The sequence below is a fragment of the Manduca sexta genome, chromosome 18 (assembly GCF_014839805.1).
Source record: "Manduca sexta isolate Smith_Timp_Sample1 chromosome 18, JHU_Msex_v1.0, whole genome shotgun sequence".
Lineage (NCBI taxonomy): Eukaryota > Metazoa > Arthropoda > Insecta > Lepidoptera > Sphingidae > Manduca > Manduca sexta.
The window spans coordinates 3,375,441-3,390,721 of NC_051132.1; the positions used below are offsets into that span (position 1 = coordinate 3,375,441).

Sequence of the window (15,281 nt, forward strand, 5' to 3'; positions counted from 1 at the left end):
AATGTGTTTGTGAACATGTTCAGATGACTTAAAAGTTACTGCAGAAACTGCTGATCGGATTTTGATGAAATTTAGCACACGTTCGGAAACGTAGAGGTTATTTTTTATTAAAAAATAATCTTTTGTAATTAACGATATTTTTTAAAAAAAATAAGTATAAACAGTCATGAATAATGACATCACAGTGCTAATGTAAGGTAAAGGACGCGTTTATGTAAAAGAGCACCAAATATGGGTCACATAACGTGAATCACGGCCCGACGCGGTGTACCTCAATGGACATCGGGTGCGTTGCGCTCCGATATTGCAGAGAAAGGTATCTCTTTAGGCGTGACGTCACTGTACTGTAGTGTTTAGAAATGCTAGAAACGGCGGTAAGCCTTTTTGGTTATATATTTTCTTATTTGAACAAGAAATGTTCATAGCACAACAGTATTAGAGTGCTAGAGTCATGTCTAAATCCTTTTCCTAGTACTGGCATTCAGAGTGTTAGGAATGGTGAAGACAACATCCCACCAGCTATGTTTATTATTCCCTTCTAAAAAAACAGAGTATTAATATCTTATTGGATTGATCTTGATCTATACAGGCATACAAGCTATTTACCTTAAAAACTGTTCCTAAAGAAGGTCGTCCTTTTGTCAAGTCAAGGATAATAAAATTCAGGTAAAGGTATCCAATACTATATGAGTATGTTGTTAAGTCAAGAATAATTTAAGGAAAAGGTATCCAGTATTATATGTGTGTATATTGGATTTTTATATTATGTATCAGGTCAGAGTCTTGAATCTGTGCCCGATATGACGAGACGCTCGTCCTCATTAACATCATGGGACGGCAAACATACAGCTAAAATGGATGAACTTCCGCCTCTCCGCCTTCGGAGATACAGGGCGTACTGACGCCCGACTGAATTTGTACACACACATACTAATGTGTGTGTGTACAAATTCATAAAATCACGGGTTTACAGTCTGAGCCATGGCGTATACTCAATATTATTATGCTCTTGAATTCAGTTATATTTTTAAAGACTAGTCACTACGAAAGTCGAACTAAAGCATAGAGTTTGGTGCACTTAAGCCTTTTCTCTTTATTATTTTATATTAATATCTTCTATAATAACATATAACACACGCACACATATTTTTTTTTAAATATAGATATCAATTGTCAAACACACAGACAGACAAACCAAAACGCACGCATCAGATTTAATTATAAGTTTCCTTTATCGTGTTGGATGCCCAAAAACAATCAACACATACTCTTGGAATTATCAATTCCGTTTATGTAATTTCTGAATGTAAGCAAAGTCACACGTAATAGTATAGGTTGCCCGCTCTCAAGGTTCTTAGCATTGCAAAGCAGCCAAGAGAGAGCGTTAAACCGCCAACGTCCCGCAGTGCGAACCCGCCTTCGGACCTAACACAACGTTCTAGAATCCCCAAGTTCCATTTTCAAAACGTGAAAAGGCGCGCGATAAATTAGCGGGAGAATATTTTTCACGCGCCATCTTTTGAATATTATTTTTTTTTTTTGGTGTCTTGACACTGACCGTGTTTTAGTGAGTGTGCAATTATTACAAAAGTAAAAGGAGGTGAAACGTTTTCGGTGAGTTTGTCATAACGTTCTTTTTGGCAAAATGTGTTTGGTTAATCGGGTTTTTGTGTTCTGTAATTTATAAGGTAATTTTATGTAATAAGTTTTTTTCGATAAGATGTTAATTGCATTTTAATGTGGAAAAGAAATGAACGAACGAAACGAAACGAAAATTGGTATAATGCAATTATACGGTTATTAAATAGAAAAAAATGTAAATTCATTTAGCCAATGAAAACAAAATTTTGATTCTATTTTCACAGACTTTCCTCTATTAATTATGGTAACTTAAGTTACTATTGTTTGTAACTTCTATAAGTGTAAATAAAGTTTTTCAGTCAACCTCAACATAATATATATTATTTTTAATTCTGGCATTAATAAACTAAACGCATCATAAATTTTATACACATTCGTTTGAATTTTTCTGGCAAAAATAATGAATTAATTTGCTACTTTATCACACAATTGTAAAGCTCTAAGAACGAATTCCTTAGCTTATTAAAAATAAAATTTATGACAATTAAAATATATGTTATTAAATACAATCTAAATTTAATTAATTTTAAAACTCGTACTGCTGGGTGTTGAATACAAGCGAGTCTACCTTTCGTCATTCTTTTAACTATAAAACTTATTAAAATATTAAGTGTAAGATATAATAGGAAAACATGGATAAATGATTTTTGTAAGTACAGAAATGTATTTTATTGCTAATAGCAAGTAATGCAGAGAATATCGCTTTTTTTAACTGACATTACGTTTGTTAGCCTGTCAAGGGCTGAACTTATACAAACACACCGGAATTTTGGGTGAGTGCTTTAGGCGCACGCAACCCTTGATAATGAAGCGACCATGCTGAGGGCAACCCACTAACGGGTTACGAACCTCGGCTCAGGACCGTCACTGGGAGAGTATGAAACACCAACGATTATGGAGGAATAATGCATCTATGGTTATGCTCATGATTTGTATATAAAATACTCTTTTTTAAGACAATCTTACTTGAATAAAATCAGAAAGGGCTAGACAGTACAGGAAGCGCTACATGGCCTCAACACTAAAGAATATTCCACCAAAAATTTAAAACCAAACTTCGTAACGAAATATTGACTACTTCAAATCAGTAAGTAAAATAAATAGTTTAAGAGAAAATTAATTCAGTAATTTTTGCAATGACTATTAAAATTAATAAAACTATTTAGAAGGATGACTATGCCAACGACCAGTGATATAAAGCCAACAGACGGAAAATAAAAAAAGATACAGAAAAAAATAAAATAAAAAAAATACATACATACAATAGATCGCAAGCATAGAGCGTGAAATAAATCTCGTTCTATCATTGCGTTATCTGGAATACTAATGGTCACACAGAATAGTGAAAAAAGTATATTAAAATAACGTTTTAATACATAACCAATTAAGTACCTAACAATTTTCTTGGAATAAGCTGTAAATATATTTAAGAGGTAAACAAACTCTATACCCTAATACTTCATTAAAGATATTTGTACTGTGTATTAATGGTGTCGAAATAAAACAAATAAGTAAATATTAAGCCGTGTTTAGACTAGCAAGTCCTCGCAGCAATTTATAAAAAAAAATAGTTTCAGAGGTTACCAGTTAAGATCGAAACCCTTCGAAATATTAAAATAATAATGTAATGCGTAAAAGCAAACTCTTGTACTTGTGAAATTTAAGAAAACGTTATTTAACAATGGAAATGTTGCGTGTTGTTACACCATCACAATATAATGTTACTTTTACCGCGATGATTGTTAAAAAAACAAGTATTATACGCAAGATTAAATCTAGTCACACGGCATAATGTGCATGGTAGAAAGTAATCAGAGTTTAACTCGTTATAAAATTATATGCATACGTATGTTAAATGTCGAAAAATGTCTGATGATTTTTTTATCTTTATTTAAGGAGGTTCGTCGTTTTTACACAATGTCGCTCCGTATCCGCTTTGATTGGTACTCGTTTATCAAAATAATTTAGCCGTACAACATAATGTGCATGGTAGAAAGTCATCATAGACTCATCATAAAATAATATGTATGCACTGAATGACGAGTCAAACAAGTCGCTCGTCAGATCGTAAGGATTAAAATATACAACTTGCATGGTAGAAAGTCGAAGTAAAACTTGTCATAATTATATGAATGCATATGCACACAACGAACATTTCTCGGGTGGTCAGCAATTGCATCATTTTTAATAGTACTGCCTGTCACTGCTCTTGATACCTTGAGACAGTATTTGATCAATAATGTCTGGTGCAATTCCTTTTGATGGTGGTAGGATATATTGATGATCCGCCCGGATAGCGACCACCGTATACAAGGTGTTAAAACCCGCTATAATGGCCCGTGTGTTGCGTTCCCGCATCAGCCTGCGTATATCCGGTTCCAACAGACCTGCATAATTGTGTCGACTGCTGAGGGATAATCATCTCTCGTCAGTCGACATTCTATTGGACCCCACTCCACTTACCATCAGGATCAGTGGGGTCACTTTGCGGTACTCGTAAAATAGTATCCGTGTTTATTACACTCGTGCTTCGCAGCACAAAAAAACAATAAGTGGATAAAGTATTTAATTTTAGATAAAACAGTAAGGTCGACAAAAATATGTGCTCGAAATAGTATTCTATTTCGACTACTAAACAAAATATTTTGAAAATAACACGTAAAAACATTCAACATTAGCTAATAAAATTTGCAAAATAAAGAACTTTTCTTGCTAAAATTAGATTGTTTTAACAATAAAAGTAACTCGAACGTCAACAACATTTAATAAATTTGGATTCTATGCTAATTCGGTCGTTAAAAATAAAATCTTATTCATTTATAAAATATATCTTCAAAGTATATTGATGGCAGTAATTAACCTTTTTAAATATTACTTGCAGCGACCATCCACGACTTCCATGGATACAATGACTGGCAGTTCTTCAATCAATTTGATAAATCATTTTGCAATTCTGACCTCTTGCACATTGTGCTTTGGGCACGTTATGGTGTTATGTCTTTTTTTTGTATTGCTTCGAATTACCAGACGAGCTTACCGTTTGCCTGATGGTAAGTGATACGACCCATAAATATAAGAAACACCATACCTTGAATTACAAAGTATTGTATGGTATTCCACTGCGCTCGTCATCCTGAGACATAACAAGTCTTATTATGTCCAGTAGTAACGCTGGCTACAATGCCCTTCAAACTGGAACACAACAGTGACTAAACACTGCTACTTGGCGGTAGAAATGGACATTGCGGTGATACCTACCCAGGTGGACTCTCACATATGAGAGACCTACCACCAGTGTGTTCTGACTTCCATATTCAAGAAGTATGTTATCTTCGGAACATATCGACAAGTCGCGCGTTTCCTTTCTAATTAAATACTAGATTGGCGAACGAAGCGTGAAGAAGCAATTTACCTTTCCGATATAATTATGTCCTCCACTGACTCCAGTAATGACCAATGACCGAAGAGCAACTCTCTTCAATGACATATATGAAAGTAAGTAAGATCGTTCGAGTTCCAGATCTCTAGAATCGATTCTGATCTTGTAATTTATTACTTGGGGTGGACTACATTAAGTTGGGTTCCATGTTAGTTCCAAAAATATTGAAAGGATCTCTTGAAAATCCAATTAATCAAAAAAAATCAAATCTTTGTAACAATTTATTGAATATATTTTACTCTTATTTATTTAATAATGTACCGCATACATATCCTTAAGTCTAGAAAATGTTGTAACTAACAATTGACTGATATGCATGCCACTTACAGGCATACTTTTGTGATCGATAATCCTATCAGCGAAACATAAAAAGCAATGCTTAAAAACAATAATAAAACGTCAAACGCGCTATCGCAATGCATTGTTGACGAATTTTGACGTCATGGTAATACGACACTTTGTTTTTTGAAACAGGCGACAACGCAGAGTAAATTCGTACTTGCTAGCGTTTGCTCGTGACTACCTTCATGAGTGGCTTGCCCATAATGCATATATTTTTTTATAGCATATAGGCTTGCGTTTGACCACTATCTCGCCTGATGGTGATAATGTGGTCTACAATGGAACACGCTTGCCATATCAGTTGGAATATTCTCGGAGCGGAGTCTTCCCCTTGCCACCAGCTCTCGTCTGCTCAACGCAATAATACTTGGAGAGGTTGTATCGTAAAGTATTAAATGTCTTTTTCTTGAAAACGTGTAATAAACTTCTTCTATCGTAGTGCCCTTTACTTCATGACTCGTAATTAGTGAAAATTCAAAATAAGAAAATGTTCAAATGTTTATTGTTAAAATGTAGAATTCGTGTTCCGCTTTCTACTTTTTTAGCCCACTTAAAAATAAAGGAAACTTATATTCTTTAGAATTGTTCATATATGTACTTACCCACTTTTTTAAAAAAGAGTTGAAATGGACCAGCTTTTAACACAGGTCATTTATGATAGAAATATGACGAATATGAAGCAGTTATCACTTATTAGGCATGATAATTCAGGTGACCATTGAAAGATGCAATAATTAAAAAAAAATGTAAATTCAGCTAATGTCAACGTTTGAGCTAAAGAAAACTAGGTTTATTGTCATTTCTTGTTATAATATTCTAGTTATTTAGGGCATTGTAGCCAATGTAACTACTGGACATAGTAAAACATCTCATGTCTCAGGATGGCGCGCGCAGTAGAATACTAAACAATACTTTGTAATTCAAGGTGTTGGATGGTGTTTCTTCTGTTTATGGGCGGTCGTTTCGCTTACCATCAGGCAAGCGGCAAGCTCGTCTCGGCATTCAAAGCGATAAAAAAAATGTCAAGTGATACCTATGTTACTTAAAAAAAATGCGTGTTCTATTATGAATACGAGACGATCTAAGCCTATTCTGTTTTTAAATTTAACAACACCGTCTACTTCTCTTTTCTACTCTTATTCCACCTCTTTAGTGTAGGTCTCATAACATCTTTCATTAGTTACGGCAATTAGCTCTGTTCGTCCAGTTCAATCCAGCAATATTCTTCACGTACTCTTTCCAGCGCATTTTTGGCCTTTGTAAGCAGTTTTATCCCGATAGCTTCCACTCAAATGTTTGGCACCACGACCTATCATTCCAAACCACATATCATCAAATCTTCTACTATTACTATTAAAACGAAACTTAAGAACGTGATACCCACGTTGAACTGCTTTTCATATTCAGGAAGGGCTACGTCACGTCCCCGCGCGCCGTTCTTCCTGCTGCATTGTGCATTGTTGGCCAGCAATTTGGATGTCACATAATCTGACCTTCGCACACTATGGATCGTCCTCGGTTTTGTTTGCGTGACCTCTGAGAAATTGGCGTTAAGTTGATATTTATTATGTTTGTAAAGGAATTATCGTGATACACGAATTCTTGGGTTACAATGATTCCTTCCGTGCATATTTAGTAATATTTGGCAGTTGTGTAAATTTTGTTGATAGAACAGTAATTTTGCAATGATATTTTTCGTGCTATAGTCGGAGGTTTGATACCGTCTACGGAGGCTAATTCTTTTTGCAATTACGTGGTAATAGAAGAAGAGCTTTAAGAGCCTTATAGGTAAATGTTAGATTTCTTACACATTTAGCTATATAGGTATCAAAGCTGTCCTACCATTGCAATGTCCTTAATTGCAAAAAGACGGATTAAAAAATCACTAAATTGTTATTGATTTGAACTTCTGTTATGTTTGAGGTTATTTTTGACATAACTAGATACTTATTATTTTTTCTTTATTCTACTAAATGTTATAAACAAAATATAAATATTTAACCTTAATAATCTATGACAAAAATAAATGCTTAATTATTAAACAACAAGACGTGTTAATAATATACTTTAGTATATAATAAAATAACTAAACTGCAGAATTGTGTAAAATACAGTAAAACAAGATTAAATTAGATGTAAAAAAAAATTCCTTTGTTACATTCAACAAAAACTGACCAAAAACCATCAAACAATTTTACATAATGGACGGGAGACTTTTAAACTGACCACGTGACCACGAAGGCTGCAAAGTCTTCGAAACGTCGGGAGAAAATTGAAATATAAGAACCGGTATAAAATCCGAAATATTGTATTATTTAATGTCTAGCATTCGCATAAACATAAAAAATCATTATAGTCCGAACAGAAAATATATATATATTACTTTAATGACATCTTTCGACATGTTTTACGTAGTAAAACTGTATGATGGAATATTAGTACCAACAACCCATCATAGTCGCAATGCCGTGCAAGTCGTATTATTGAACACTCAGCCGCATAAGTAGTTAAACCAATTATTTATTAATTCCACATACAAGTATTTAACAGTTCAAACCCGATAAGTTAGTGTAGTTCGTTTGTGACTATAATATTTTATTATTACTTAATATTACAGCAGCAGCCTTGTGAATTCCGTCAAAGAGCATGAGAATATATCAATCAGGTTGGACAAAGCATTCAAGCATTTACTTCTAAGTGTCTCTTCACTTTCGTGTTCCTACGAACATATCTTTTCTCTTCATAAAATAAATAAAAAGGATTTACTACACCCAAAAGAGTATTTAAATTAAACTTAATTTGTATGGGCGATTTGAAGTTTTGAGTTTGTGTAGCTACTTATGTGGCTGACTGTACATACAGGTTCAATATATTATTTTTAGGAGAACATAAAGTACCTTATGTTTTAGTAATCATTAGTTTTTATATTTATCAGAAAGGCTATAAAAAAAAACCTAAAAAAAGACAAATATCTTATTACCTACAACTTTAATTTAATTCAGCTCCATTTCGACCCTAAAACATTTAAAAAAAAATCTTCACATTTCCACACTTTCCTGACAAATCAACAATCAGAACAAAATTCCAGAGTCCATACAATAGTAACAGCTGATTAATATTCCCCACCCGACTAATCTCAGTGGCATCTATTTTACAATTTCGTAAAGGAAACCACGTGTTAGTATGTCTGTCACGCGTTCACACTTAACTGACTATAAACTTGAGTCGACTCATTCTGTGAAGTAATTGTGGAGTAATGTATGGGGAATTTTAAAGTATTTTTATATCGTAGAAATGGCATCGATTCAGCATGTGAGTATGTGGGAATCTTATGATGTCTTATGTGTACGAATGTTAGACATTAAAATAAAATAAATAAATAAAATAAAAAAGCGTTATTATTACTTGCATTATTACAGGATTCTCTTATTACTAATACGTGTGTTATTTTGTTAGTTAAACTTAAATTGATGGTTAGTTTTGTTAGGTTTCTTTTATGCAAGGACTCCCTTATTGGATAAAGGCCTCGTTCAAAGATGCCCATCTTTCTCGGTCTTGTGCTATTTGCACCCAATTTGGGCCGGCAACCTTTTTGATTTCGTCTTCGCATCGTGTCAAAGGTCTCCCTCTGCCTCTTTTGCCTAGTGGACCTTTCCAAAGCGTTGTCTTTACGGTCCATCTCTGATCAGTAAGTCTCGCTACGTGGCCCGCCCATTTCTGATTTTTTTTTATAATTTTCTCCCGACATTCACAATTATAAATATAATTGTAAAATGTAGGTAGATATTGGCTTTCGGGCGACCAACACCTCAGTCTGCCCCGTGACCACGAAAGCTGTAAAGTCTTCGAAACGTCGGGAGAAAATTATAAATTAAAATCCACGATAAAATCTGGGAATCTTTTTATTTCTTTACTAAGTTTCGCTCCCAGCATTACCCGCGTAATAACTTTTCCCGTTACAAAAGTTTCTTTTAACTTCTAATTAAAACAACAGATTAAAATTCCTACTGGATTTTTCTGATCAGCATCCAGGCTGATGCTGTCTGTCTGGGATTTGTATCCGACATGGCAATAAGTTCGCCTCCGTCATCATTACGTCTAGGGACGAAACAAACAAGCGCAAAAGTAGTTGTCTTGGTTACACCTCTGCTTACCCCTTCTGATATAAAGTCGTAATGGGAAGGCGAATTACGTATCAAATAGCGGACCCCCCCCCCCCCCCCCCCAAATGCAAAACACAGATATAACAAAATGTCGATAGCAATCAAATCAGAAATAAAATTATTTGAAAAAAAAAATAAAGGCGTCATGTGTATGCATAATCTATAAATGTTCTAAAGTTTAAACAATCGATTTGGCACATACATTGATTTTATGTCAACAGGTCTGGAAGCTAATTCGTTGCATGAATAATGCGCTCGTCTATCCGTTGTAAAAAAGGTATTGGAATGTCAACTTGTCTTTATTGTACCTTTTACAATCTAAAATTATATCTACTCCGTCCGCATGTCGAATCTATTTAGATCAGCTCACACAAATATTTCCTTCTGGGAATTAAATCCACAATCTTCCTCTACAAACTGAGCAGACCTGTAATTAATGACATTAAGAACGAAATACTTATTACATAAAACCGTCTAGGACTTGAAAAGTAATTCGGACCGGTTAGACCCGCTGACTCAAGTGAAAAGCCAACGCTCGCTTCACCGTCACAATTACACACCTTCACCTCCTTTTCCCTTTAACATTGAATTTACTTCGAATCATAATTCAATCTGTTACTTAAAGAGGTAAGACAAACTGACTCTAGAACACCAGATGGTATGTGGAGTAAGGTACAGTTAGAGTGCAGAGGTTCCCAAACTCTTTTTTATCATAGACCCATTCAGTCCTGGATTTGTAAATAGGCCGTATAAGCCGCGGCCTATAGGCGACAGCCTCCTAGGGGCGCCAGATTTCATAGGACGCTCACTCGATTTAATTAATCATTCGTTTATTTAACTTTAGTGCCTTCCATAATACAATGAAATGGAAAATTATTAGGTATTTCAGAAACCTACATACATACATCTACAACTATCAACCTACATACATACATACATACAGTAACCTACACTCATAAAAAATATAAATCCAGCACTGGTCCCAATTTCAATATTTTGCTGGTTCCGCCCAGCCATTGCAGGCGATAATAAAAGCGGATACTTACAGAAACTATTTAGTGGCAGAAATATGGACATAAGAAGAGGTGATATAAAATCTCATGTCTTAGAATGGCGAGCGCAGTGTAATACCAAACAATACTTTATTATTTAAGGTATTGTTTGGGTGGTGTTTCTACTGTTTATGGGCGGTCGTATCGCTTACCATCAGGCGACCGGCAAGCTCGTCTCGTCATTCAAGGCAATATAAAAAAACAAACTCAGAAAATACTTATCTACCCGGCCAAAATTCTGATCAATAATGTTAGGGCGTTGTGGAGGTTATTCTAAACAGATCCGAATAATAAAACGCTTCTTTATTGATAACCTTTTTTGATCTTATTTCAATAACATGGGTACAACGTAAGCTCATCGTTTATGACACATTATAGCTACGTCACCATAAACATGCCTATATTTTGAAATGAAACCACAACATTTTTTATTTTGGATGGGTTTAAAGAAGAATTTGCAATAGCTAACTTCTGTGGTTAGTAAAAATTTTTGTTTCTTAGTAATACGAACGAGTCTTCTGAACCTACAATAATTTAATGTTCTGCATTGTTCTTTTTTCAAATAAAAATTATCATTAGTTTTGGGGTACCTTCACTGTAAACTTCAATTCGATTTTTAAATAAATAAATATTAGATATATGCACTCGTGTATTATGAAAGACGTTTTTATAACTTAATTTGACTAGTTTTGAAACGCGAAAACGGATTATATTATTTAAGAGCTTACTGTACGTAACATCTGTCATTGTTTATTTGTTTATTAAATATTCATCGTTCCTTATTGTAATAGCAAATATTATTTATAATTACGTACCTACTTAGCGGAGTTAATATTTAACAAATAAATATTTGTGTTTAAACATCTCACGTGTTTCAGACAAATGTGTTGACAGATAAATCTTTACTGGAAATAAGCACTGATTTATGCTAAGTCGTATAAAATATATTTTATTAGGAACTTGGAGCAATTTTGATTTATAATAAAAAGAACAATTTCTGACTTCAAAAACACTTTTACCAACCAACATTGTAGCCAGTGTAACTACTGTACATAATAAGACTTAACATCTCATGTCTCAAGATGGCGAGCGCAATGTAATACCAAAACAATAAGTACTTTGTAATTAAAGGTGTTGGATGCTGTTTCTATTGTTGCTGCTGTAATGGGCGGTCGTATCGCTTACTATCAGGCGAACGGTAAATCTCGTCTCGTCATACAATGTCCTTCAAGCCGGAACACAACAGTGACTACACACTGCCGCTTGGCATAAATAAATATTGCGGTGGTGCCTACCCAGGTGGGCTCTCACCATATGGTGTCACAAAAATTCCCAATTATATATTTTTTTTAAATATACATGTATATTTCCAAAATAAATTTATTTATTTATTACGCTTAAACAAATATGTAATTAATTATCATAAAAATGTTCTTATCAAGGTAGAAAATATGACGAAGAATTTAAATTATTTAAATTCTCTCACGTCTTGCATTGCAAGAACATACTTTATTGAGTTTTTCATCAGAACTACTTATTACGTGACATCCATATAACAGGTTACATGCATAATTTTATTCTGAAATCAAATTACCTATATCCGCCTCTTAACAGCATAATATCAGCCCTGTATTATATACTTGCCCACTGCTGAGCACGGGCCTCCTCTACTACTGAGAGGATTAGGCCTTAGTCCACCACGCTGGCCTAGTGCAGATCGGTAGACTTCATACACCATCGAAATTCCTATAGAGAACTTCTCAGATGTGCAGGTTTCCTCACGATGTTTTCCTTCACCGTTAAAGCGAACGATAAATTCACAAGATTGCATACACACATGATTTTAGAAAAGTCAGAGGTGTGTGCTCTTGGAAATTGAACCTGCGGACATTCGTCTTGGCAGTCCGTTCCACACCCAACTAAGCTATCGCCGCTTAACAGCATACTTTTCTATAAAATCATTGTTCAGATCAGACCAATAACGCTGGTGGTTAGTTATTTGTATTCGCACGGTTTTTTTTTTCTTACGTTTGGCCTGGATAAGGGTTGGCTTATACAATTACACCGGACTTTTAGGTGTGCGCTTCAGGAGCTCGCAACAGCTTATTCGAGTGTATTAGTTCTCATAATTCATTATATATTCGTTCACGAATTATTTGCTAAGTTATTCGGCAAATTATCCGCCTATAGCTTAAATAAGGCATAAAGCTACGTGTCGCGTCGCCCGTAACTTGCGATGTACAAACACAGAGCGATTGCTTCGGTCTCTTAGCCAATAAGTCTGATACACAATAAAACCCAACACATGAACACACTTGAAGATGTTACAGGAAAGTAAAATTCGCCATTTTCTTTACTTGCACGACATACTTCTATTATTTTAGTTTAAAAACCAAACTACTGGAGCGATTTTGAAACTATTTCTATAGGACCAATTTGGAAGTATAATCTTTCAAATAAACAAATACTCGGTGAATTCATAACTTCCTCCTTTTTTGAACTTGGTTTAAAAATGTACACATATACTTATTTAATGGGCGTAAAGTCGATTTTTATATTTAATGTATTACGGGAATAAAAGTGAATTTATTCAAATATTTATATTTAATTTATTGTGTGATTGTAATGGACAAACTACGTACCTGATTTTGTAAATTCTTTCTCTTACGCCTGACGGCTATAGGCTACTTTTTACAAAAGCGTAAGTATCTCCCGTCTATCTGTCTGTCTGTTACACTTAACTGATTTTGATTAAAATTTAGTGCCAAGTAACCTTGACACATACGAAAGGATATTAGGCTGAATTATCTTGAAAACGTACATACCTAGTGTGAATTTTAACCCGGTAAAATTCTGTCATGCAGGCAGACCCGCGAGCAAAACCTTGTCATGTTTTTTATCATTGAGCACTTTTGTTTTACGACTTAGCTTGACATTTATATTTTTTATTTTTAAATTATATTAGAACTAAGATTTTCTACAACAAAAAATTAGGTATATAATAACCACATACTTGACGTGATTTATATTAAAATGCAAAAAATATTAATTAGAAATTATAATGCTGACATCTGCATAAATTAAAAGTTACATATTTAAATAATACGTATACATACTGGCTAATATGACATAAAAATTCACATGGATACACGTAAATTTCAACCGACAAAGGCAAAAAACCAAAGGAGATTTAATTTAAATTTAATTTCAAGCATACCAATTTATATACGATTTATAACGTACATACCTACTATTATTTATATTATACTAAGTATTTATATTATTTATACTATTTTACCAAAAAAATTACCAATAACAAACTATTACAATTAAAAGTAAAAGCACAAGTCACAAACATATTAAAGATATTATACGACATAAAAAAAAAAACTATATAAATAGAAGGATGAATTCCCATTTCATTTAATATTACACCGTAAAATTATTTATTCAAAATTTGTCAATACATGCAACTAAGAGTATTGCAAGGAAGCACACGAGCATTTACACAAACATTCGCGAAGAACATACATATCCGCACTTTACGAGCCAAGGGCGACGCGGCGCGTGCGCTGCATATGCGAGCCAAGGTTAATTTCACTCCATGGAATTGGAATGCGAAGTCAAAGTACCCTTTTGTTTTCGGCCGTTACATATTCATATTTTGGAGGACGGCTGCTTGAATGGTCAACTACACACGACGACAATCTATTCGGTTTACGTGTCGTTTTTTATGATTTTAGATGTCAAAAAGAGCCTGTTTGCTAACATATCCAAAATTATGTTAAAATCAATAATAGATTGAGAGTATATCTCTGGCGTGTTGTGGATTTAACGTGTGTTCGACAAGAAGGTATGAATTGAGATTAACTGATAAGTAACATACCTCCGCAGGAAATTCAGTAAGATATGTGAAATTATATAGGTCTTATGAATTTTATCGTTTACAAGTTAGTTTATTACATGTGGTTATGAGTTACGCTGTTGTCTATTTTAGAATTCCTCTGAAGGATTACAGCAGTCAATAATCAATTAATAAAAAAGAGACAAGGGGGGCGACATAAAAAAATAATTATATCTTTATGTGTAATATAACTAATTATACGTGTAATAATAAATTATAATTAATATAATTATAGATTATGTGTACTAATGGGCAAATAATAAACAATATTTTCACTTTGTTTTCAGGTAGACATCGTGATCTATCTAAGCTGGTAAGCCATTTTAAGGAATCCTTTCATTAACCGACGAAAATTGTCCTAAGCTTCCTTCCTTAGCTAATTGGAAATCCCAAGCTATGAAATGAATAAACTAGCGGCAAATTTCACAGCTTCTGAATAAATACATAAACCCACCATGAATCCAAACAAATATGATCCCAAATAAATGAGTTTATTAAAATGAGTCCATTTCCTGTTTAATACGAAAACTGTCAAATAAAGTTTATTTGTAAATTGTGAAATAATTAAACTGACCTCAGATCCCAAACCAATATCAAACTATCAACCCAATGACGCGGAACGAAGCGGAAACTTTGCTAAAAAAAAATAAGAACTCTACAAATTTGTCGTGCCGAATCGGTTTCCCAATGTCCACGAGAGGGCATTGCGTCGTGTGCGATCATTTGCCAACACTCCGTGC

General features: G+C 34.0%; 1 protein-coding gene across 2 annotated transcripts in view; it reads left to right on the forward strand.

Moving 5' to 3' along the window:
- Positions 1-1,391: 1,391 nt before the first annotated feature.
- The window catches only part of LOC115444259 (ABC transporter G family member 20), a 71,035-nt gene continuing 57,145 nt past the window's right edge, over positions 1,392-15,281 (forward strand). Inside the window, exons 1-2 of one of the 2 annotated variants that reach the window (XM_030169960.2) lie at positions 1,392-1,614; positions 14,829-14,854. The gene's annotated coding sequence lies outside the window, so the exon portion shown is untranslated. The remainder of the gene's footprint in view (positions 1,615-14,828; positions 14,855-15,281) is intronic. The other variant, XM_030169962.2, reaches the window with a different exon arrangement.